This window comes from Euprymna scolopes, chromosome 14, assembly GCF_053919585.1.
Source record: "Euprymna scolopes isolate OS-2025 chromosome 14, ASM5391958v1, whole genome shotgun sequence".
Taxonomy (NCBI): domain Eukaryota; kingdom Metazoa; phylum Mollusca; class Cephalopoda; order Sepiida; family Sepiolidae; genus Euprymna; species Euprymna scolopes.
The window spans coordinates 107,744,991-107,765,524 of record NC_136495.1 but is presented as its reverse complement, the minus strand read 5'-3'; the positions used below and the strand labels follow the sequence as shown (position 1 = coordinate 107,765,524).

Below are 20,534 nucleotides of genomic sequence, written 5' to 3'. Positions count from 1 at the left end.
ACCACCCAAACTCACGTGACAAAGAATGACTTTTGGATTCATAACTTAATACCTTATAAAATGCAACAGATGTTTTCTTTTTATAATTTAGACTAAGTGCTATTTTATTATTACGAACAAGGAGACCCGACGTTGCCCAGGATTAAATGATGATTAACGAATGTTTCACACTCCCACATTTTTATTGTCATTGAAATCAGTGAAATTGCCCATTTTTATATCAAATCAATTGATTGTCTGCTATAGTTGGGGACACATCACATACCTCCCCCACAGTGAATTAGTCTACAATACATTGTAGTCTACATTGCACTAGAGAACCTATTGTTCATTTTTTTTAAATTATTAACAGCTTAAATTAAAGTTTAAAATGCAAAAGTCATGTATCATGGTTTAATTATGCTCTAAACAGAAACATCCATTTTGAACGTTTCCCTGTCAAGGGCCTACTATTGATTTTATATGTCAGGTTTTTCTGCTTGTGCGGTGATAATGGCTCGCATTTAAGTTTAACATGAAAAAGTCACTTGTGCTTTAAACAGAAACATTCATTTTAAACACGTCCTTATCATATCAAAAAACCTACTGCTGCTTTATATGTCTAACCTTGCTACTTGTATGGTAATAAAACTTCTCAAATGCACTTGTGATGTTAGGCTGTATAAGGTGTTAACTTTGGTCAAAATCACTTGTTCATTCTTGCATTGGTTTTATTTCGATTATCGAAGACATTCCAATTGGAATCCAATACAAAACCTCTCTAAGAAAACTGCTAGATCATATAAAGAATATTTGTGTGAATCTAATAAAAATCAGTTGAGCAATTTTGGAGTTTATAGGGAACAAACTCATACACATGCAGACAAAATTCCTTTTATATAATATAATTAGTTTATTAGTAACAAACACAACATGGTGTTATCAGGTTGTAACCTCCGTCCTTCCTAGGGTGCATGATTTCCAACTCAGAAACCTGTATTAAATTTCGAATGGAACTTTCATTTGATCCACGGGCAAGAGGTTTGTGGGGTTGGTAAACCAAATATATATACATGTTTAACATAACGCAGATGTGTGTATGCAAATGCATGTGAAATGACATCACCCATAGGGAAAAATAAAACTTTCGAAAGGACGATCACATTAAAGACATGGAGCATGTTCGAGATCACGTGGGTGACATCATGGCCATAACAATGAGAAAATAAATGTTGTTATTACAAAATAAAAGTGAGTTGAAGTTCTTTTCTTTTTGTCTCCTTTGTGACTGAGGCTACAACGTGTTGGTTACCGGATAATGTTACACATGTACGTAACACATTCATATCTGCTTAGAAGAGAAAATCCGCCATTCCACGTTGGCCGCCATGAAATGTATTGATTTCAATGACATTTGTACTAGGTGGGCGAGCTGAACAAAGTTTTTAAGCAGATGAAAAAAAGAGGGTCAGAAATGAGGGCAAGAAAGTTGTCATTCACCCCCCCCCCATGTACATGCACCCACCCAAACACCACAAAATATCACTACACACACCACCACAAACACTTACTCCCACAACATCCACCACAAGCACCAGTCTCCATACCCACCGGCACACTGCACCCAAATCAAACACCAGCACCTACCCACCGACTACTCCATCCTAACCGGAAAGAACCAAGAAGAAGCCAATCAGCATCTCCCTCTCACCACAAGAAAAAGGACCATAACGCTCTCCCCTTTAAATCAGTGGAGGACATATGTAAAATTGACCCCCTGTTTGTTGGCACGGACCTCCTGTTCTGGCAGAGGAGAAATGTGAAGCCGCTGATGGACACCCGGTAGATAGGGGGCAAAGACAGAATCCCCACCAACTTTCTGGATGCCATCCTTGCGACAGCCTTCATCAGGTTGCAAAACCCTGGTCTCATTGGTTGAAATTCGATTTCAGTAACCAACAGGGGTTTAGAATAACACACTCACGTTACGAGTTGACTACTTATATATGAAATTGTCTACTGAAGCAAGGATCCAAACACAGTCAGCTGTAAGACTAAACGTCCCGTCAATCGTTTCGATAGCAACATGGCGTAAACCAATTCTTACATTGTTCTGCCTAAATTAAACCTAAATTTCTTTTATATACACATTAAACAATGCTTCAAGCAAACTACTTTAATCTCAAGCATATGTACTAACAAGTGATCACTTATCAAGGCACATAAGCCACTGGAGGATAAGAGTTAATAACAACATGGGGATTGGTTACAATAGTCAAGACTGGCCAGAAACGTGATTATTTAAGAGAACAGCTCAACAAGAATTTTACATTAGACTTGAAAACCTATGTGTCATATTCAGTTGGGAAGCAGCCTCATGGTAACGTGTTTCACAGACATAGTATTTTAGAAGAAGCTTTATTCATGAAGTCTTGTTTACATTTAAGGAAACGGAGGTAGAAAGGAAGATTATCTAGAGTTGCTGTTGCTGACATGAGTTTTTATTGTAAATGTTTTACAGGGTGAAACCGTAGATTAGAGTTCAGTTGAGTAGAGAAAGGCTAGCAACATCTTTTTTTCTGTAAGAAAGAGGCTGTAGGGATGAGAAGATGATATCCTCCCACTAGATTTTGAAGTTAGTTTTGTACCCTGTCAAGTTGGGAAAGAGTGCTCCTCCGAGTGGCACCTCCCCAAATGTGGCAACAGTACTCCATCTTGGGACATATTTGACTCTTAGAATAGAGTAGAGGATTGCCTCAGGAGCGAAATACTTTCTGGGGCAATAGAAACACCCAATCATTTTTCCAGAGAACTTTTTTCATTTTATTTTACGTTGCCTGGGTGTTTGAAGATGTGTGTTGAAAAGATAGAGAAAAAAGTGCTAGTAGGCAGGCAAGCTCGAACCCATGATGCAAAGGCATGTCACGATAACCTTAATTTGCAAACAGAATCATTCCCAGAGATGGGTCACATAAAGTTGAGAGAAGAGGCAGCAGATCAAGTGATAGACAAAACAGAGTTGAACAAATAGTCAGGTTTTTGAGCTGAGAGAAGCAAAATCAGTCTCCCCGTGGAAGCCGTGCAAATGAGACATCACCAATAATGTAGAAAACTTTGTAATCAAAGGCAAACGTGACAGTGCTAATGAGGTTTGTGACTATTATATAGAGAGACAACTAGTATCAGCTAAACAAAAATAAGCAGTTTTTGCAAAAGACAATTTGGGACGCTAAAATAATCAATTGAAGAATGAAATAACTTCAAGTAGAGCATAGTCCTGGAAATTGCTGAGATAGTTTAAAAAAAAAAAAAAATACACTAAGTAAAAAATCATTAAAACTGAAAAATAAATTCACACTCATAAATATAAATATTATGTTATAATTTCTAATGGTGTGAACATATGATTCAATATTTATTTTTTGCTAAAACGAGGATATCTTAAATGTGACATGTTGTTCAGCCTTAAGAATTTCTAGTTAGCAAGTTTACAGACTTAAAAATAAACACTTTTTAGTAAAATTTTAATTTTTTTCCAGATTTAAATAATTTGTAATAAAAATTTGTTTATATTGCAAAAAAAAAAAATTTTTTTTAAATTTAAAAAAATAAAGATTAATATATAAAAAGCAAAATGTGTGTGTGTGTGTGTGTGTGTTTATATGACTGCCAAAAACTTCTGACAGACGCGTTGGCATCTGCCCAGACCAGTATCATTTTCAAGTTTGATCTTTCGGACGAGAAATATCGAAAAATTGGTAAAAAATATCAATTCCTTCACCCTCAACTGGCCAGTTTTTTACAAGGAGGGGTCGGTTTTTGTGTCACTATTTTTGCAAGTCACCGTTCCCCTTTCAATTGACTATGCTTAATTTTGACATTCGCAACTTTCGGTTGCGTAATGGAGATATCGACTAAGCTGACAAGTTTTCTTCTTTTTTTCTCCTTCGCGTTACGAGTTTGAGCCTGCCTGCTTACTACAACTTTTTTTTACACCTCTCTCCACTCTGTTGTTTTGATTTCTTTTTTTTTTTTTACTCAACACACCCAGGCAATGGCGGGTACCCCTACTAGTCATATATAAAACTCTGTAATTAAAATGAAAAACAATAGAAATAAATAATGCAATCTATATATCTTTAAAAGTGAACATGTCTGTGTGCATCTGTTTACATTTCCCTACGCAATAACTGTCAATTTTAAGTCTACAGACTCGAAATTTGATATATACAAGGTACAGATATTTGGGAAAATCTTTGTGATTGGTTTTCGGACAGATATTTGGCTGTTAAGAGGTCAAAGTTCAACGATTTGACTTTTGAGAATTCTACCAAACTTTTCCGACAATTTTGGGTCTAAACACTTGAAATTTTAGATATAGGTTCCTTGGATATGGATCTATTGTCACATTCAATGCTGCCAAGACTAAACTGGTTTCCTTCAATAATTACAAGAAACCTTCTCTACCACCAATAGCAATGGCCGGTGACTCCCTGTCTGAGAGTACATCTTTCAAACTGCTTGGCCTAACGTTCACAGGAAACATGAGTTGGAACAATTATATTGAAAACATTGCCAGGGCCACTGCGAAGAAGGTAGGCTCTCTCTACCGTGCTAGAAAACTACTGACACCTGAAAGTATCCTGTACCTCTATAAGGCCACCATTCGCCCATGTATGGAGTATTGTTGTCACATTTGGGCTGATGCATTTGCTGCTAGTCTCTCACTCCTAGACAAGGTTCAAAAGAGAGTCACCAATCTGATAGGTCCTGAACTGGCATCTAAGTTTCAGCCTCTGTCCCATTGGCGAAACGTTGCATCCCTCTACCTTTTCTACAAGTATTTTAATGGTGAATGCTCTGACGAACTGCAGACACTTGTACCTCCACGACGTAGACACCCTCGACAAACCCGACAGGCAGCTAAATCCCACCCCCACACAGTAGAGATCCCTAGATGTAAAAGATCTTTCTACTCCAGTAGTTTCTTCCCCAGAACCGCTAGACTCTGGAATTCCATTCCAGGTCCCTGCTTCCCCAACTGTACTGACATGCAGAAGTTCAAGTGTAACGTGAACCGACATCTTGCTGCCCATATCCCAACATAGTGCCCCAGCAGTTGCTGCACCTGATAGTAGCCCCCTACACCAAAGTGGCAATGTGCCTTGTTTAGGGTGAAAATGTAATTAAAAAAAAAAAAAAAAAAAATTTGATTTGACCCAAAACAATATTAATAGGTCATAATAGTGGTCAAAGTTATAAAAAAATTAACCGCTTTTTTTTTTTTTTTGCTCAACATACACCTCCAAACACCCGGGCAACGCCGGGCTGAAATTTTTTTTTCTTTCACAATATAAACGTATTTATTCAATTTTTATTTCAAAATTATTAGCCGATTCATCTATAAATATAAAAGCGAAAATGTATGTATGTATGTATGTGTGTTCGCTTTTTCTGTATGTCTATAAAAGGCTTCTTTCAGAGAAGCGGTCAGTCGCTTCACAATTTTTAAAAACTTTTTATATCACATATAAATCGTAATATCTCACAGTTAACGAAGCTCGCCTGTCTATTTAATTTGCTCGATTTCGGGAAGATAAATATTCAACATTTGTCGCTCGCTGCATGTGGGTTAGTCTTTTTCCTATAACATCTTGGGTAAATAAAAATCCCGCAGTCAAACTTGACCTCATTAACTCATTAAAACGGGCATCTGCCAAATCCAAGTAATTAAATAAATTCAAACGTGTTTTCGTTAGCATCTTGCAGTGAGGCAATGGTTAACGTCGCACGTTTTTCTTTTTTTTTTCACACTTTAATTTACAACTTTGCCTCAACAGTTCGGGTTCGATCCTCATACTTACTTTTTTTTTTAACCCCCCCCCCCACACCTCCAAACACCTCGCTAGTTAATAATAAAGCATCAACAGCTTGGACAATTATTATTTTTAACAAAGTAGACCCCAATAAATCACTTTTTTTTTTCATAAACTACTTAGTATTAAAATAAGAAGGAAAAGAAAGGGATTAATAATTTACTTATACCAAGTTGAAGTTGAAATTAAAGACATATTTGAAGATACCTTCCCCTCCCATGTTTACTCATGAATTAAAAAGTGGAATAAACATGACACCCTTACCCTTAGTTATACTTTTCATTTCAGGTCGTTTGGCATTCTTCTCTACCCCTCACATGTTCAAAGTGGGTGAGTTGAGGGTCCCACATATTTATTATATGCCGGAGGATTTGACTTATACTGTCGAGGTCGTGGGTAGATTTCTTTTGTTTGTTTTTGTCACATTTACTGGGTAGGGGTGGGGTAACTTAGGCTATTTCGTAGATATATGGGTTTTCAATTTGCAAGCAAATTAATTAACGTTTGGACTTTTCGAACAGATTAAAAAGAACCGATTAGTTCTTACACTACATAAGGAAAAGAGAGAAGTAGAAAGAAAAAAATAAACAAAATAAAAAAAAACACAAAAACAAAATTGACAAATACAAGTAACAACTAAATAAATAAGGTGGAATGAGTTACCTAGATAAAGCATCCTTTTTTTTTTCTAACCGTTCTTACTTGCAAGACTAAAAGAAAAAAAATTGGGAAGACCGGAATCTGAGCCTTAAGCCTTACCTTATAAATTCCATAATTTTCACTTTTTTAAAACTTTTTTCTTGTTAATATCATCCAATAGAGACGTATGTATCAGATAATTAAAAAAATACTTTTTAAAATCATTTTTTATGACTTTTCACGGCTTGTTCAGTTTTCTAGTAGTAAATTAAACACAAACTTATGGTCCACGCACACGCCACCGAAAGTTGGCCCTTTTTTTTTTAACTCTAAAATAACCGGACGTAACTCAGCGTTCACTCGGAACGTGTTTCTTTTATTAAATTGTTAGGTGATGGTGAAGAATAGTTAACCCCCACCCTCTCCATGTTAAATAATAGTTTTCTAAATAATAATTATTTCACCATAACAACAAAGACCAAATTTTACATTAATACAAGGTTTAATTGAAAAATATATTTTTAATCGCCTTTCTTTGAAGAAATTCCACAAATTTAAAAGTAAAGCATACACACCTCGAAACACCCAGGCAATGCCGTGTACCCTCGCTAGTATTAAATAAAGAAGTAGTCAACCACCTCAGCTGAAATAACCTTCTTAGTGACAATGCAATATGGTTTCTGTTCTGCTAGAGTTACTGCAGATGTACTAACGGTTATATCTCATAGGGTTAGTGAATCTCTTGACAACGGCTTCCTTTCTAGGGCAATTGCTTTTGACATATCAAAGGCCTTCGATAAGGTATGGCATAAAGGCCTACTTCACAAGATTTCCAGCTACAGTATAACTGGAAATGTTTTTTCAATTATTAAATCGTTTCTCTCTGATAGGCTCATAAGAGTAGTGGTTGATGGGCAGAAATCTGAGGCCAACAGTATTAATGTTGGAGCCCCTCAGGGGTCCATCCTGTGCCCAACTCTCTTCCTGATCTATACCAATGATCTCCCAAAACATATACTTAAATCATTCATTAACATCTATGCTGACGACATGACCACCTATGGCAACACATCAAAAGCCGTAAATGACAAAGTCCTCTCTGATTCTCTCTCCTCTGATCTTGAGCGCATGGTACAGTGGGGGAAAAGATGGCTGATTACTTTTAATGCATCTAAAACCAAGCTCCTACCTTTACATCATCAACGCTCTGATCCCGTAAGAACTTTCTTTGTCAACCTAATATATATATATATATATATATATATATATATATATATACACACACACACACACAGATATTAGTCAGCACACACACTGTGAACTTGTCCTGTGAAAACTCATAGTGCAGCAACCAAAACAACATGTTTTACTGAACTTCTAAACAATTCCTTCTTCGCTTAGAACATTCCTGAACCCTCTGAACTCAGATTATCTATCAGCTCTTTACTTTTAGTTGTTCTGACAAATCTTAAATAAAATTCAAACATTTACGTATGGATAGTGTTGCAATATTTTTCGGTGTGTTAGGAGCGTATAACCACAAAGATTGGTAACGATTTTATTTATATTCATGTGTGATAATAACGAACAAATCAGATGCCAAAAATCACTTCATAAAACATGCTGAATCTTGTTGAATACTTCAGTGATAGCTATGGGTCTCAACATAACGAGACCAATATATTCTGCCGATTGTGACTGGATTGATTCCTTACCTGGAAAAGCTTCTCTAACTGCATTTATGCTGATATTTTTTTATTTTTGAGCTTGGAACGACATTCTTCCATTTTAAGAAAAGCTCCACACTCGACTCAACTAGTTTCCTTCAATAATTACAAGAAACCTTCTCTACCACCAATAGCAATGGCCAACGACTCTATATCTGTGAGTACATCTTTTAAACTCCTTGGCCCAATGTTCACAGGAAACATGAGTTGGAACAATTACATTGAAAGCATTGCCAGGGCCACTGCGAAGAAGGTAGGCTCTCTCTACTGTGCTAGAAAACTACTAACACCCGAAAGTATCCTGTACCTCTATAAGGCCACCATTCGCCCATGTATGGAGTATTGCTGTCATATTTGGGCTTGTGCATCTGCTACTAGTCTCTCGCTCCTAGACAAGGTTCAAAAGAGACTCGCCAATTTGATAGGTCCTGAACTGGCATCTAAGCTTCAGCCTCTGTCCTATCGACGAAATGTTGCATCCCTCTGCCTGTTCTACAAGTATTTTAATGGTGAATGATCTGACGAACTGCAAGCACTTGTGCCCCCACGATGTAAACACCCTCGACAAACCCGACAGGCAGCTAAATCCCACCCCCACACAGTAGAGATCCCTGGATGTAAAAGATCTTTCTACTCCAGTAGTTTCTTCCCCAGAACCGCTAGACTTTGGAATTCCATTCCAGGTCCTTGCTTCCCCAACTGTACTGATGTGTAGAAGGTCAAGTGTAATGTGAACCGACATCTTGCTGCCCAAATCCCTACATAGTACCCCAGTAGTTGTTGCCCCTGATAGTAGCCCCCTACACCAAAGTGGCAATGTTTGAGGTGAAAATGTAAAAGAAAAAAAAAAAAGAGAGACATAGACTTTGCCATCCTTTGGATTTTGTCGCAACATTCGTTTTGACGACCCCAACCACAAAGGAATCAAAGATTTTTCTGATGATGGTGATGAGAGGCTGAGTGATTAGCATGCCCGCTATAAGAAAAAAGTAGCTGCACAAGGACACGAACCTAGATTACAAGACAAAGGCAATTATGATAATTTAGGCAGTGTTGGGAGTTCAAAATGGTTAAATAAAAGGAAATAAATTTTTTGCTTAAAAAACTATTTTGTTTTGGATGCCACATTGTTCACATACGTTATGACTGGTGGTGTTTATTTGTTTATCTTATCAGTGAAGAGATGCAATAGGAATTATTGTTAATGCTAAGAGCAAATGTCTGTAAAATGAAGAAATGAAAACTACTACTACTACTACTGCTGCTATTACATGCAAAATTTGTCACTGTTGCTGGTGAAAGGAATTACTTCAAGGACCATGCAGATTTTCAATGTCCATTTTCAAGGCCTTTTTAAGGCCTTCTCCAGACAAAATTCAAGTTTTAAAAATAAAATTTTAAATATAAAGAATGATATAATAAAGCAGAAAACTAAGAATATTTTAATTAATATTTTAATTAATATTTTAATATTTTAATTAATATTTTAATATTTTAATTAATATTTTAATATTTTAATTAATATTTTAATTAATATTTTAATATTTTAATTAATATTTTAATTATTATTTTAATTAATATTTTAATTAATATTTTAATTAATATTTTAAAACTATTTTAATAGAATTTATTTTGATTTTGAATTTCACTTCAGATCACATCTGTAAAGTATATGGACAGCATAGTTTTGCAATAAAAGAATGTAACTCTTGTATTGGCAAAACCGGAAATAATAGTATGATGCAATTTCAGAAGAATATATGGCACTTCTACACTATTAGGACGAAATTTTGTAATCAATAAATGGAATTTTCAGATAAAAAACAATGGTTTCTACCGATTTTTTTTGTCAATCCTAATAAATTACAATGGTAGCTTCCAAATTATGCAGTCGAAATTACCTGAATATTATTGAATTATTTAAAAAAAAAAAAAAAACTTTAATCATGTTACCAAGTGAAAAATTGTGGCCATCTTGTATAAATAAAAAAATAAAAACAGAAAATTACCTCCCTTTTGAACTCCCTGTGTCTTCTGATCATTTTCATCAAATTCTATTTTTTATTTTCTTTAATAAATAATTTTATACCTTATCGATTTTCATAATTTTTAGATATAATCATCTTAAAAATACAAGTAATACGAAGATACCACTGTTTTCATGTGAAATTCAGTTTTACAGTGTCCGAAATTTCGTCCTAATAGTGTAGAAGAACTGAATATATTTTCATTTGATTTTTAATATTTAAAAAATATTTTAATAGTATTTATTTCAATTTTATTTTTAATATTCTGACAAAATTTTTTACTGAACATAAAGAATACAATTTTCAAGCCTTTTGACCAATATTTTCAAGGTGATAATAGAAATAAGGCCTTTTCAAGGCAAAACTGAAAATTAAAGGCCTTTTCAATCCTGTGTTAACCTGCACTTAATCAAACACATCTAAAACGTCCCTGGTTCATTCCCTGGTTTCGGCACCTTAACTAAACACATCTTTCATTTTACTTCATTGAGTTCTCAGAAATCAGGAGACCCTTTTTGGGGCTAACATTTGATTTCTATATAAGATACATCGATATCTGAGTGCTCAATCAAGATTCTCCTCTACCTCTCAAACATGGAGACAGTAAAGAAGTGAAAATATTAATTTTCTTCCGATGATCAGTTAAGTATGGTATAGTACAAGGATCATTCCAAAAGTAAAGCCTCCTATTTTTAAACTCAAAACGTTAAAGAGCCACAAAGACAGGAGTGGTACCATTAAAACAAACGATCTTTTGTGTTCCACAATTTATTTTTTTATTTTTACATAGTCACTATCATGCTACATCCACTTTTACCAGTGATGAACAACGGCTGTGCATGGGTGTCCAGGGTACGCTTTGTCATACTAGGGTTGTTCAAAAAAGCGTAAAGCCTCGTATTTTTTAACTCAGAAAGTTGAAGAGTTATGAAGACGGGAATGTTACCATTATTTAAAACAAGCAACCTTTTGTGCTCCAGATGTTATTTTCTACATAATCATCACGATTTTCAATACCCTTTTGCCAGGAATTCAATAATGCAGCTTTGTTGCTGACACACATCCATGACAGGAGGTTGCTTTCTTAGAGTCTCACACCATCAACATCTGTAACAGAGAGATGAAACTTTCAGGTCATAAATGCATAAGTTCAGTTATCATAACAATGCCATTTACAATCCCCCTTTGATCCATTCGGACAGAATAGAAAAATAAGAGGCATTACTTTTGGAACACTCCTTGTAGATCTTTCTGGATTCCAGGACAAGAATTTATCTAATCTGGTGGCGTATCCAGCTAAGGGCTGTTACTTGAAGTAAGGTCACTAAAAGAAGAAGCATCATTCCTCGTATGAGCCAATGTATAGTTTTGTCGAGGGGATCTTATTTGCGCTCCAAATACCATGTTATTTTGAACATTTGGTTAGGGTTTAATTGTAGGGTTAAGTGTCCTCATGTCAAGTTGTCCTGACAAACCCCTGGACAGAGAGAGACCGAAGACACTTGAGGATCGTGTCTAGTAGGCAATTCAAACTCTTATCGGTGAAGGTTCATTTTACTTCAGTAAAAGTTCTCAGAAATCAAAGCACTCCCTTCCTACGTTTTATATAAGATACCTAGATATTCGAATATTTCATTAAAGTTGACCTTTACATCCGAAACATTGTTCCCATTTACAATGCCTCCCCATAGGACAGAGCTAGACACCAGGGTCATTTGTTAACGTGGAAAAAAGCAACAAAAATAAAAATTATCTCAGTCGTCAAGGATTTCTCCTCCACTGAAAAAGAGAACAAGAAATGGAAGTGCAACATCTGAAGAACAGATACTACACTTTGATCTATTAAATCCTTTATTCAAGCTAAAATTACAATGTAAGTTCAAACTGAACAAAAAACTTAGGCACAAGGCCAACTCAAAAGGGGGGAAAATGGGGGTCGTTGGTCATCCTTTTCACTCCAGAACTAATCAAAAGTTTCTCTTAGCTAGTATCTTCTTTCACCATAATACCGCATTCACCCTTTTGTACTGGAGGACGTCCTACTTAGAACCCAATTGTTTCAAACATTTTTTATTTACGTGTAAAAACAAAAAAGATAATAATGATAATACAATAATTCATTTGTGTCGAGGGCAGGGGAAGAAGAAATACAAAAGTGGTTAGTAGGACCCTCCCAACCCTGTCTAGTTGATAGACCGTCCATTCTACTTCGGTTTGTAAAGGAACCTGAGCTCCTGCAGGACAGTCTCTAAGTTGGGGTGCCCTCTAGAGAGGACGAAATGGAGAAAAGAAAAATTGTTGGGTTTGATCTTGGCCCAAAGGCCAAGAATGTCTACAAAGAAGTTCAGAACATTATCTACCTCTCCCCAATTGACCATTTAAATATGTTGTATATCCTTCTTGTGGTCTCTTGGTCTTTCTGGATTCCAAGACAAGAATACATCTAGTCTGGTGGAGTATCCACTCTTTAGTTATGTTACTAAGAGCAACATCACTTTAAGAAAGTACACCAATCCTTGTATAAGACAATGTAGGGTTATAACCCTTTCTCCCTTGCAGGGGTCGCGCGCGCACGGTGGAAAACGACGCGCACTAACCCTAAGGACGGTTGGCTATATTTTCGCTCCTTCGAGCCTCGGACCCCGCACAAGCATCCGTCTCTCTCCCTCTCTCTCTGCTGAGTCTCTCCGAATTGGACGTTGGTATCTGGCTGTCTAGTGTTGTAACGCCCAATCGGGAATTCTTGGTAATTTCTGTCGTGATCATCTTCTCGTCGGTGGCCGTCTCTCTCTCTGTCTGCGACGGCTGGAAAGTCAAGTTTGGTTATGCTGAAATCGAAGGCAGTCTTCACAAGTATAAATGGAAACAATCAACAACGATGAGGATAGTTTAGGCTGTTCATTTAGTGATTCGGTATACATTAAGGCTCGGCTCGTCCCTTATACGTTCGTCAGGCTTGGAATGCAAGCCCCACAGTGTATTTAAACAAAAACTCTAAGTGGCGGTCTTGTTAATTCTCTTCGTCTCAATTAGAAGAGGCTGGCTGCATGCGTGGCTTCCCAACTCCTCTGATCGACAGACTGTCCGATTCTCTTCCTTTGTCTATCTCCGCAGTAGTTTTATTAAACGTCATCCTCCCCTTCCTTCTTTAGTCGACCCAATCTCTTTATTCGACGGGTAATCATAATTCTTTCTCTCTCTCTCTCTCTCTCTCCTTCCCAACCGACCCCCTCTCGATTCAATTCCGAGAATTGAATCTCTCTAGGCAATTAACCAATTTGTTCCCTTAAAATTAGAATGACTAATTCAATTGTTTTCGGTTTTGTTCTTTCTCTATTATCACCTCCCTTGTTGGTTTAAGTGAATCATGTTATCATTACACTCGGATCGTCGACTTTACTCGTCGACCCTTCCCAGACCTCCTTGCGTTTTCCTCGCCAACCCGACATCTGGCTTATCTTTAGTCTGGCCCTTTTGAACTCCAATAATTTACTTGTCAACCGATGACAATTCGTTGGTTTCTCACGAGATGGGACTGAGACCTCTCGCCCAGCTCCATCCCACTCACCCTCAACCTAGGAAGCAAGGTTATCCGGTGTCGCCCGGCTTCGTTACAGGGTAGCTGTAGCAAAGGGATCTTATTTGGATTGCAAATTCTATGTTATTTGAAATATTTGGCTGGGGTTTACCTGTGAGGTGAAGAACCTCCCTCCCAGGCATTACCTCAACCTTCCAGAAAAAGGGAGATGTTTATTGTCCTAGCTCGAAAGGTCCTTGACAGACGCAATGAGAATCTTTCACATTTTACTAAACATGACACAAGCAGGTACAGAATTTATAATCACTTTCAGACTAAACAAAACAGGCATGCTAACACACACACACATTTCATGCCTATCCAACACAGACAAATCATCTATAACTTCTCGGCTTAACGTTCATAGGCAACATGAATTGGAACAAATACTTTGAGGATATTGCTAAACCTGCTGCAAAGAAGGTGGGACCCTTTCTACTGTGCTAGAAAACTACTCACCCCTGATAATATCCTGTACCTCTATAAAACCACCATTCACTCGCTCATGGAGTATTGTTGCCACATCTAGGTTGGTGCATCTACATCTAGTCTTGCACACTTAGACAGGGTTAAAAAACAGAGTCCCAAATCTAACAGGGTCCACATTATCGACCAAGCTCCAACCCCTGTCTTATCACTGCAATGTTGCATCTCTTTGCCTGTTTTACAAGTACTTTAATGCAATGTGCTCTGATGAACTCATAGAACTTGTACCTCTCCCTCGACATACATACTCCCGACTAACTAATGCAGCAAAATCCCACCCCTTCATTGCCAAAGTCCCTAGATGTTTGAAATGCTTCTACTCTAATAGTATCTTCCCACGGACTGCTAGACTTTGGACTTCTCTTCCTGTTTCTTGCTCCCCTGACTGTACTTTTTTTTCTTTTTTTTTTTTTTACATGGAGGTCACCACTTATCAAGGCCCGGAGGCCACTCAGGGATAAGGGTTATTGCATGTACAGTGATCAATGAGATAGTATTGCAGTAATGTTTAAATGTAACACAAACAGACATCTTGCAACTCAATTACCCACATGATCAATTATAGAGATTATACCAAACAATGGCCCTTAATGTGCAAGTGTGGATAAAAAGGAGTAAAAAAAAGAAAAAAAAAAAAACAAAACTTCTAGACGTTTAATTTCTATGTGAAAACCGATTGAGGAAGGGAAACAGTTTTTCTTTTCGAGAAAATGCAAATGCACACATCACAGTTCAGTCCATGTTGCAACAAAGGCTCCCAGCAAACGCAAACAAAGAGTTTCATGAACTACTAAACCTAGCACATGCACATATATACTGTTAAAGAAACGCACATACAGATTTTATACACACACACACACACACTCTCTTTCTCACTAACAAAACAGGCACGTTAACACTTATTGGCAGAGTTTTCTATGAATATTTTATTTTCAAGTTTTGAGCGATTATTGAGACTCCAAACAGGTGACCGTCTCATGTCGGCAATTTTTTTTTTTTTTGTTTTCATGTAACACTAGACACTACTTGTTTTTCGAACTGAATAAACATTTTAAAATTCGTATTTGGATTATTTGGACTACTGCTCTCATCTTAAGTGTCATTTTCATGTTTTGGTCGATGTAAGCTCCGACCTTCTTCAGGTGTAGCAGTATCAGAATTTTTGTAGGAATTTTTGACACCCCTAACACGAAACTGCGAATAAAATATAAAAATCTCGTAATTTCTCTGTTAAAAGTGGGTTATTCATTTTCTTTATGGATTATACTTCCAAAATAAACTATTACAGTTGTTTCAAAAGTAATAGAAATATTTTTTCTTTTTTTTTAAAAACAGTAATGAATTTTCCGAACTCAATATTTTTCAATTTTTAAACTTTAAAAATCTATCAAAATTTTTCTATTGATTCTATTTTTACGATATTTTCAGGGTCAATGTGAAATTTTATGTTCTTTCCAATAAACCGAATATAATATTTTAGACAAACGTTTTTTTTTAAATTCACGCCCCCCCCATTTGTGTAAGTGTCACACATTTTCAAGTTTCTCTTAAAAAGTAAATAATTAATTTATGTTTAATAGTTTTATATATCACAAATTGAAGAGAAAAGGTCAATAAATAATATATTCAAATTTAAAACAAAAAAAAAAATCCCTTTTTTAGAAATTTACCTGTAAAGTCCGAAGTTTAAAACCTTTTTTAAAAAAAAAAACACATTGTTTTTTTTTGTTTTTTTTTTTAATAAAACCTTGGTCCTTGCTCCTTTAATTGAAAAAAAAATTAGGGCTTGAATTACATTTTTCGAGGAGTTATAAGCTTGGAAAGATGGGGTGGAATTATTCACTATTTTCACGAAATTTCTGACACTGCTACTTCAGGTGTATCTTGTCGAACTTGGGAATGTTTCTGTCGAATTTGGACGGAATTTCGAACGGAACCCTTTATTTACTTCACGGGAGTAGTAGCATGGTCTCGTTCCATCAGCCATGACTGGATAGAGACCCTAAGTAATTCACAATTGTATTTTTATGCATTGAAAATAAGTTAAAACAAGAATAAACTGATCCAGCTAGGTAGAAGAGCAACTTAGCTTGCTTTTGACAAGGCAATATATATATATATATATACACACACACACACTCAGAGGTAGATGTGGTAAAAAAACAGGATAAAAAGTGCTCAATACGTGAGTAGAGCTGAATATGTTTTTTGAGGTTGTAAAGTAAAAAACATATTTTTTTGTTTATTATAATAATTATTAATTATTAAATACCTACAGACACTAGTATTTCATCCTTTCGGGAATCATCAATGCAGGGTGTCACGATTACCGACGGTCAGGAGATTCAAACCCAGCAACTACATTAGCAAGGACCAAATCCCCACGGCCACCGTCAACCGCGAGAAATATTGTTGAAATATAAACATTTATTTTTAAATGTTTTTAACGTCTGTCAGAGTGATGATTATAATACGGTGATCTTCGCATGCGAGCTAAAGTGACCGACTTCATTTCAACTGTAAAGTGCTCAGATAAGAAACGAGTTTCTTAAAGGGGTTGACATAATTATTTACTATAATAATTATTAAATACCTACAGACACTGGTGTTTCATCCTTTCGGGAATCATCAGTGCAGGAGGAGGGTGTCACCACGATTACCGAACCCGGCAACGAAGCCATTTCTGACTCCATTAGCAAAGACCAAATCCACACGGCCACCGTGTAGAGAGAGAGAGAGAGAAATAAAAAAAGGAACAAACCGAGTTATGTGTTCATCAATGTTTCGTCTTTATTTCGCGACTTCCTCTGAAATAAAAACGAAACACATAACTTGGTTTGTTCCTTTTTATTTCTCTATTTTGTTGGAATACTATTTCCATTACCACTTCTCCGTTTTGTCGTCTATAGTACAACATGCCACATTTTTAAATTATATACAAGTCACCCACTTTTTATGACAAGTCTAAAAAAAAAAAAAAAAAAAAAAAAATCAATGTGATCGCCTTCCCTTTCTTTTTTCCACGTTCGGAAGGAGTGGTCAAGTGGTCAACTGCTAACTGACCAGCATGGCGGTGTGGAGAAAAGAATTTAATTAATGTTAAAACAATCATTTACAAATAATCAAAGTAAACCAATAAGTGAAGGTTCAATGGTCATTATTGATAATACCAAGTGAAATACTTCGAATAGACGATAAAAATGAAAGTACTGGGAAAATATTTTAAAATTGCGCTTTGTTTTACATTTGATACGAAAAAGTAGTCAAAAAAACAAATAAATAAATGTTCCTATTTACTTGCCTCACCACGAGGGCAGAGTTAGAAACAAGGTCGGTTTTTAATGCGGGGAAAATCCAGCTCCCCAAATACGGGAATTCTGGATAGGAACAGAAGTAAAAATTGTTTCAGTCATGAAGGATTTCTCCACTGACAGAGGACAGAAAAGATGAAGTGTAAGCATGAGAAATTACTTTTCTACATAGTTGGATAAGGTTTTAGTGTTTTTACTTATTTTTAAATGTTTATTCGGTTCGAAAAAAAAAGTAGTGTTGAGCGCTACGCAAGAACAAGAAAAACATGGCCGCGAAGTTCTGACAATGAATGACTTAAAAATAAAACAAAATGGTGGTAGAAAACCCCACCCAATAAATACGGGAACATTTATTGGGTGGGTTTCCGAGTGTTTATGTATTTTTGGTACCGCGCTATTTTTAAATAGTTTTTACAGGTTAAATTCAAGTTTCACGATATCTGTTTTGGTACTTCTACACTTTATCGCCGAAAATGGAGACGCCATTTTTTTTTTCGGGCACCTGTCGTTAAAATCAGAGGGAGAAATCAGTATTTAAAACTATGACCGAAGTAGGAAATAAACAAAAATTACAAAATTGTTTTATTAAAATTATATTTTCTTACGCAGACTTTTCAATGTCTTTACAAGGTACAATAAATGTTTTGGTTCTCAAATGGTGCTAGCCCAGTTTAAACAATTATGAATATGTCACTTTCATTTATTAAATCGAAACATTTCCAAAACAATTACGGACTTCGGCCAAAGTTTAAAATACTGATCTCTCCCTCTGGTTCTAATAACAGGTGCCCCCTCCCCCCCCCCAAAAAAAAGCGCCTCCATTTTCGGCGATAAACTGTAGAAGTACCCCTTTTTATTAAATTGTTAGCTGGAAGCACAAAATAGTTACAAAACACTCTCCCCATGTTAAGAATGGATTTCGAAATAACGTCTGCACCAAAAATACATAAGTACCGATTTCTGTACTTTCAGCTGATACTACCGTAAAAATTGAATTCAACTTCAAAAGTTTATCTTTAAAAAAAAAGAAAAAAAAAAGGAGCAGCAGTCACAATCCATATTCTGCACAAGTACCCCGACTTGTTTACAAAGAAACCAAAATGGGTGCTAAAGGGCAGAGAATGATCATCCGCGCTATTTTTTAAATCGTATTTTCAAGTTTAATTAAAGTTTTATGTTTTCTTTTATTCAATTGTAAGGTTGAAGTACAGAATAGGTACAAAACACCCTCACCCTCCCCATGTTAAGAATGGCTTTTTAAACAATAACGTTATTATTTACGTCCGGATCACTCAGTGCACTAGTACCCCAAAATGCATTGTGGTGGATTTGATTTCGTAATTATTTAAAAAACTTACATATATATATATATATATATATATATATATATATATATGTGTGTGTGTGTGTGTGTGTGTGTGTGTGTGTGTAGGATTCTTAACATTTCGTTTTATTTTAAGCTATTGCATTTTCTCATTTCAAACAGATTATCGAGTTGATAGTAAATAAATAATATGTCAGTCACAAAACGGCGACAAATACAGACAGATACACGAATAGTGGTCACACAATTGCATATGAATATAATTCGCTACAAATCACGATTCTACTTTTATGTAGCAGGTATTTGAATGCTTTGTTGTTTGGCTTAAAATACACTAATTAAAAGCAATTAAGAATAATTAAAAAGGTACAAGAAAGATTGTATACAGTCATACACACCACAATATGGCTACTACTACTACAGAAAGAAAAATAAAACAATTATACAGGTGATAATTTTAAACGATTTTTTTTTCAGTTTTAAATATAAGCTTACATTTATTAAAACTGAACTTATACGTGTAAAATAAGAAAAAACGAATTATAGTTTAAAAATTAAAAAAAAAAAGAATATCCCTGAGCGATGTCTCGTTGATAGTGTCTTCGATCCAAGAGTAGAAGGAAGAGATACAAGACATAAAGAGGGTAGGAGGCGATCACGAAGACATTCCTTCTTACAGCTGTCTGAAAACGTCGAGCATTCCTTGAACACGGCAAAAATGCATGTTGTGTTAGTAAGCGCAAAACGGCTAGATATTATCGTTATTGGTATTATTTTCACACTTTCAGGACAATAAAAGGCATAAATAATTACTCACCTTAAAACGCATAATTGAATAAAAGAGAACTAACGATGAAAAATAATTTCCTCGACGGAACTAGGTAAAATGCACCGCAATGTGAAAACACACTTGTAGAGAGCGAGATGTAAGCTTCTCGGAGTTATCTCCCTTGTGGACTTAGTCCCCCTTTGACATTATCGTAGATTTTACAAGACGACTGCATGAAATACTATGCTTGGCCTTTTGGTCAAGATCAAAGTGTAGTAAATGTTGCCAGTCAAGAGTAAGACTTCAAAGTCTCATCTGTTACATAGTCAAAAAGACCCTGTACCCTCCCCCTCCCAATTTCTTGTAGGGCCTTGTGCCTAATTTTGTTGAATTGAATTTTTTGTACGTTTTTTTTTATGTTCAATTTTTTCTTTCTCAATAAAATATATAAACAAGATCAAAGTGTAGTATCTGTTCCGGCAGATACTGCAAGCTATGACTAGCTATGACTAGCAAAGACCAGATGTGGGGGCAACCCCACATGTCTGACCTTTAACCAGCTCCCATTTCCCACCTCTCGGGAGCTGGTCCCCTTTTCCCCTTCCCCCTCCCTTCACTCCTCACATTAAAAATCGGCCTTGTGCCTAATTTGCTCGGTGGGGGAGCAAATAAATACCATCTGTTCTTCAGATGCTGCACTTCTATTTTTTGTTCTCTTTCGGTGGAGGAGAAATCCTTCACGGCTGAGACAATTTTTATTTTTGTACCTTTTCTCCACGTTAAAAAACGACCCTGGTGTCTAACTCTGTCCCGTGGGGA

At 36.0% G+C, this 20,534-nt stretch overlaps 1 protein-coding gene across 5 annotated transcripts in view; it reads right to left on the bottom strand.

Moving 5' to 3' along the window:
* LOC145293208 (SCY1-like protein 2) overlaps positions 1–20,534 on the bottom strand; it is a 207,101-nt gene that overhangs the window by 137,063 nt on the left and 49,504 nt on the right. For 2 of the 5 annotated variants that reach the window (XM_080139730.1, XM_080139732.1), the window contains exon 1: positions 19,764–19,902. The exons of 2 other annotated variants lie outside the window; for them this stretch is intronic. The gene's annotated coding sequence lies outside the window, so the exon portion shown is untranslated. Of the gene's footprint in view, positions 1–17,072; positions 17,114–19,763; positions 19,903–20,534 lie in introns of those variants that run through there. One more of the 5 variants, XM_080139731.1, reaches the window with a different exon arrangement.